The sequence below is a fragment of the Ochlerotatus camptorhynchus genome, unplaced genomic scaffold (genome assembly GCF_037179485.1).
Source record: "Ochlerotatus camptorhynchus isolate MF236.1 unplaced genomic scaffold, CSIRO-AGI_Acam_v1.1 ptg000369l, whole genome shotgun sequence".
NCBI classification, from domain to species: Eukaryota; Metazoa; Arthropoda; class Insecta; order Diptera; family Culicidae; genus Ochlerotatus; species Ochlerotatus camptorhynchus.
In genome coordinates this window covers 1,217,687-1,224,563 of record NW_027040857.1, presented here as the reverse complement: position 1 = coordinate 1,224,563, position 6,877 = coordinate 1,217,687, and positions in this window count along the sequence as shown.

Genomic DNA, 6,877 nt, shown 5'->3' with positions numbered 1-6,877 from the left:
ATAACATCTGTTAGGTAAGTTCTGATCGTATCTCATTTATATTTATTTGAAAAAATAAATTTACCTTTTTCTAGCCTTACCCACATGCCTTTGGTTCGACATTTTTTCATTTGTTACTTTTTACGTTTTCACGATGGTTCGTTACATGGACCTTGAGCAAAATGGCTTTTTAAGTTTTGACTTCGTATTTTTTCGAGCAATTTTATACCCAAAATACATGTGGGAAATGCATTATCAGCAATGCGGTGATTTTTTCTACTGTACAGATAAATACAGACATATTTTTGACACTCTTAGGGCCCGTGCATTAATTATGTCACGCTAAATCGAGCAAAAAATTACCCCCTCCCCCTATCGTGACGTTTTTCCTATACCTAATGCATTGCTTGTCACAAAATCTTAGACCCCCCCTCCCCCTTTAGAGCGTGACATAATATACGCATCAACCCTTACAGACTTCTGAAAAAATCATCTGGCATCCCTGGTCAAAGTTGAGTTTAGTCCTTCATCATATGTCCTTCACTCCGGGAACAGCACTTATGTATGGAACACGAACTTGTGTCTGCGGTGTTCCCTGCGACCCATCCCCAATTTTCAGGGGACGATTTCTCTCTAATCGTGAACGGAAAGCGTGGCCTGGCGCATGGAGATCGCTTGATAATCCACACTCCAGGAGGCTGAAGAACTTGAATGGGAGGATTGCTGTTAAAAAGATCAACTCAGATACCCTCCTTCATAGCTGCCTTGTTACTTGGCTGTTTGATAGCATCTTGCGGTAAGCTTTAATTAAGATTAACTTCCAATACCGCCTCTGATTGGCTGTTTAGGATCGTATTGATTCGTGTTCAGGATTCAATCCAAGGATAATTCCGTTCGGAGATTACTAAATAGCATTAGTCTATGAGCTAATATGCACCCCTTGTCCATCGTACTGATGAACACATTCCTGCTGCTGTCTTGGTTCTTCAACTCTGCGTAATTCAGGTGATCAGTGATATGATGATACTTCCTTCTTTTGATCATCTCACATCCATCAAGAAACTCACTCACGTATCCTGTGCATCTAAAGTAGTTTTTTTTTCCTTGATTTGTTTTCCGTTGATCTTGTTTTCCGTGCTGAGCACCAATGCTACTGACGCCAGGGAGGCAGCTCCCACACCTGGACCCTACCTATCGACCCATCAACTCATGAACCGGCAATCAACGGCTTTACTTCCCTTCCGAAGGCGTGATCAGAGTTGTTATGCCTCAGAACATCCCGGCGACGGTGAAAGGTAATCACGCTTACCACTACACCACCGGCGCCGCTTATTTCCAGTAGTTGTGCATAGGGCCAATGTGGAAAACATCCATTTAGGGCGGCTGCTTGCTTTTGCCTTAACATAGGCTCAGAATAAGAGTAATACAACTAATCTACTTCGGGCTCAAGACAAACATGAAAGCAAGTCTTAGCCTTACTTGTAATGATTGATTAAATCAGAAATTAAATAGATAATTAAAATGTTTGAATGTTATTTTGAATAATTTCTTGTGTTTCAATGATGCCGATGTCACATGTGTTAATGGGTGCAATATGTATTAGTTGTGGAAACAGTCTCCGTGGATTGAATCGCATGAAAGGTTAAAGAAATCTGGAAGTAAGTGTCCCATCACCTTTCTACGATGCAGGTTTAAACAGTTTTGGAAAAAAATGGCAATGTTTTATGTATAGGAAATGTATTCAAGGGGCGATTGTCCACCCTATTGTCACATTTTAATGTTCAGTTTTTATTTAACACGTGTTTACCGGGTTGTTTCGCAAAATCCACTTGGATGTGAATGTACTTCAGATTGTAAATGGTAATAAGCGTAATCAACTGCTCATCGTCGACTCAATTTTGTGTTGGGATACCAAGTCCGAAAGCCATTATACATACATCGCACCATAGGACGCCACAGATGGTGAGAGGTGACGGATCTGGTCAGTATCCCGGTGGAAGTTTTGCCATGTGGAAATGAATGACCCAAACAGAGAAAATGTGGAAAGCGGAACGTGGAAAATACCGGAGTTCACCCTCCATCTCACACTCCGGACACCGCTAAAGAACTGCAGTACCCCATCATTCTCAAAGTATGTCAAATGGAAAATTGCATAATGTATGAGGGACAAATTTATAAAACCTATCTGGTCGGGCGCGCTCATCCTTCCTGCTGGGCTGCAATGTTCCCTGCAACCTGGAACGTTGAAAAAGATTTTCCTGCCATTTTTTATGCTTTGTTTCCAGACTATCGCTGCTGACTGAAGCAGACTTGAATCAATTGGAAGGTAGAGTGGGTCTAGAAGTTCAATCGCATCTGTTACGCTACAGCAAAAATTGCTTATGTGGGAACATGCTCCCCATCCATATGACTATATGCATGCAAAATATATTTCATTCCAGTTGGAGGTTCACATGGAAAATTGGTTGTGTGGGTGGTACAATGGTAAATTTTGTCTCTTAAAAGGGAAAGATTGCGAAGGTTACTTTTGTTTGTATGCAAATGTAGTAAGATGATTCGCCATACGTACACAACATTTATGAGATCCTTCTGCGAAAATTGAATGTTAATCGAGTTTCCATTCAGTTCAAATCGAGTCAGGATATGATAAAACATACCACGCACCCCTTTGTACGACCTAGCGAGCTCCTATTTTGATGATGGTAAGCTCCAACTCGGATTAACTTTTTATACTGGCCCTGATTGGAGAATCTGTCACATGTTTGTTCAGGATCGTATTGATTAAGACCAACATCGAAACCAATGCAGCCCGACATTCGTGATTGGGATTTAATCCGAACATAATACCGGTTGGAGCTTACCACCATGAGGGACCAGGGTTCACACAGTGAGAGAAAAATAATTATACACACTGTGAACACATTCAGAAACGGAATACCGTGGGCAATTCTTTGCTCGTTTACCAGTGACTACACATTTCCGGGCTCATTGGAAGATATGGCACAGCTACTTTTGTAAACAATGGATTCAATTTCCGATTTCTCGCGAATAAAAGCTCACTCTCACAAACTAACTAAACCCATAGGCGAAGAAAGTAGAGTGGAGGGGGAGCGACTGCCTCCTCCCTTAAACTCTGCAACTTCAAAGCGTTTGGAAAAATTGCGTTCGGTTTCCCTCCCCCCTAAGATGGAAACCTGACTACACCCTTGACTTTACCAACTTTTAAATCAATCATTCCCCTGCTGTTAGTTTTCGAGAGTGAGTTTTTACTCGCAAAAAAATCGGTAATTAAAGTCATTGTTAACAAAAGCAATTACACCCTAATTTCAAATCAGTTTAGATTTTTGAGTTAGGCATCAGATAAAAGCAATGAGGATTTTGAATTTACGTCAATATTTCTGTAATGACTACTCTTGGTACTACTCTTTGTGTTTTGTCGTTTCTTTGCGAATGTAGTGAGCGCTCAACTTCTGAGCTGAACAAATGTCTTTTTGTTACAGTTCTGTGGAAACTGTGTTTTTTGACGTAGGACTACGTCTGTGATTTCTATATGGAGATACACTTTGTGAAAACCAAAAATGGAACTTGTAACAAAATTATGAAAGATTTTGAACGTTAATAACTCAGCTGCCCCTGGACCAATTTCAATAATTTTATCACCAATCGATCAGAAATATTTCTACGCATCTGTTTTAAGACTTTTTAATTTTTCAAAGAGTCACTGTGGAAAATTGCATGAATGTGCAACTGTTGCTTTGATAATTAAAATTATCACCGATTGCCTGTGAAAAGCAATTTCCCTAACACAGATTTCAAAGTTGAATTCCATTCGGTCTCACAAAACGGTGTTTATTCAATAACCGCGCGGTGAGTGGTGGTGTTCTCCAATGTACCACCATAGAAGGAAGAAGAAACCACACTTCTACTGATCGGAATCAGTCGCTGTGGGCCATCTATGTCAAGCGCGTCATACTAAAGAGTATAAACAGAGAGAACCCCGCTCAAGTTTCTATTCCTACACAAAACCCAAGCTCCTGCTGCAGTTAACAAATAAGATTTATTATATAAGACCACGTTGTCCTACGTCACCCCACGTAGTCCTACGTACAACCCCATAGGGCTGTCCCTTGTAGTTTTTTTTTCTCTTTCTGCGAATCGCTGAGCCATTACGTGTCGCTGCGCATCCAAACGACTTCGCGATGAGCCGTCGAGAAAGCTCCTTTCGCATAGATTTTGCGAACGTGCCGAAGAAACCGGACAATGCTACAAATTCTGTGCGACCATATTGGGTTTGAAGCCGCAAAGCAGACGCCATCGCAAAAATCGAGTCAAGTCGACTATAGTGCGAACCAAACCAACAAAAACTCGAACCAAACCGCTCCCAATGCGAACCAAACTAAAACAACCTCGAACCAAGCTGCTCGGCCTTGGTTCGAACCAATCTCGGCCAAATCTGTTACCATCTTATCGCATATTATCTTATTGCGTGCTCTTAACTTAGTGTTCTAAATGCACTTCCACAGTTATTAATTGAGAGCTTTCGATGCCAATACCAATGCATGAATTTGTATATTTTGTGATAAACACAATGATACTCTATACCCTGGAAAGTCGAGAAAATGTCCAACCCAAAAGATTCCCTCGACCCGCTTTTACTGTCTAAGCTATTAGGTCCCTGTTATCATGCCACCATCGAAAAAAAAACTCCCCAACGTCAACAACAGAAGCTATTACCACTACCAGTTCTGATCGAACGTCGGCTTTGATTCCCCCATTTGACACCGGGTCGTTGACTCCCTATACAAGTCAACAACCCCCTGCTAGCGGCCGAGTGGATCGCAAAACTGCTAGTGGTAAGACCGATGGAAACGAAACAGATTCGTCTGTAGGGTCATCCAGCCCCAGAAGACAGCTCCGCAATAGACCACCGGGCAAGAAGCCTTGCGTGGATAACGACTGTGACGACAAGCGAGATGGGAATAACCATCCTCGCCACCATTAACATCAACAAAGATTGACGCTCTTCGAACCTTGGTACGAACGCTAGAGCTGGATATCGTTTTCCTAAAGGAGGTGAGCACCTTTCTCTCCCTGGCTTCAACGTTGTCTGCATTATGGACCAAGCAAGGCGGGGAACGGCAACCGCGCTGAAAGATCTCATACAATTCTCGCATGTGGAGAAGAGCCTGGATGGCCGTCTCATCGTTTTGAGGATGACGACGCTCTGCAACGTATATGCGCCTTCGGTACAACACTCAAAACGCCATCCGCGCTGGCGATTTTAGCTGCGTGCTACGTCCGAGCGACTCCACGAGTTCTAACACAAACCCGGCTTTCCAAGCGACCCTACGGCAGCTACAGCTTCACGATCTATGGCTGAAATTGTACCCCACAAACCCCGCACCCACGTACTTCACACACAATGGGGCATCCAGGCACGACCGCATGTATGTCAGCACTGGGCTTTGCGATCATCTACGGAGTGCTGCTACCCAAGTATGCTCATTTACTGATCACAAAGCTCTAAGAGCGCGCATTTGCCTTGCCCACCTTGGCCACCAACAAGGACGCGCTTTCTGGTCTCTCCGCCCTCACCTCTTAACCACCTAGAACTTAGAGGAATTCCAAGTGCGATGGCAGTTTTTGACCCACCTTCGGAGAAATTTCCCCAGCTGGATGACAACATGGTGGCCCTCATGCACGAAGTCAAAAATAAAATCTTTTTTCCACTGGAAGTCAAGTGAAGTTTTCAGGACTTTCAACTGAACAACATCGTCTCTACGAGCAATTACGACTCCCATATGATGGCTATTACCAGAATCCCACTATGCTGGTGATCATCAACCGCGTAAAAGCGCAAATGCTCTCGTTGCAGCGGCAGTTTGCGCAAAATTTCGTCAGTATAAATAAGTCGTTTATAGCCGGCGAGAGCATATCCACTTTCCAGTTGGGTGATAGACGACGTAAAAAAACATCTATGACGAATGAGCTCCCACCTGAATTTACCGATGGAACTATTGTGTTGGTTAAAAAGCGAGGTGGGGTTGAGCTCATCCTACTCAACGTCGATTTTAAAATCCTCCCTAGCGTGATGAAGGCCCGCCTAGAACGAGTACTGCGGATCCATCGAGTTCTGAGTGACTCTAAAAAATGCGCAAACACCGACCGTTCTATTTTCAAAGCTACATTCTCAGTCAAAGGTCGTGTTGCGCAGCTAATAGCAAGGTAGCAGAACGGGAAGATGATCTCGTTCGATCTTAACCACGCGTCCGATCAGGTCCATCATGAGTTCCTGCATCGGACCCTACTCTCTTTGGGCTTCGTCTGCTGGCTCTCTCGCGTCACTGCCGCCTATTCATCACGGCTGTTAGGGTATGAGTGCCTGTCAGAGCCGTTCCGTATACAGGAAGACTCGATGTCGCTGGGCGTTATTTTCACCAACTCAGTGCGGTTGATGGTAAAACTAAACTGGGACGCTTTAGTATCCAGGATCTCGCAACTCTTATGATTGCATAACATGCGCTCCCTTTCCTTGCAGCAGAAAGTGATACTGCTGAACACCTCCGTCTGTTATTCCTCCGCAAGTTGCTCACACGGCAAAGCGGCTCTACCCGCCAATCTTTCTTGCCTAAAACTTCTCTCACAGCAAATTCCTTTATTTATATACCACATCCAACAAAACCCCTCCAGCGATCAAATTCATCGTTTCTACTTGGAAGAAACTGAGCTACACAGAAAGGAACTAAACCATCCAGACATCAGTTGGAAAAAGATCTGAATGAAAAAAAAAAAAAAAAAAAAAAAAAAAAAAAGCATATCATTGAGGGCTATTACCGAGCCTGCGTACTGATCTCTACCTATTGAACGAGACTACGGAGCACCGTAAAGTGATGAACTT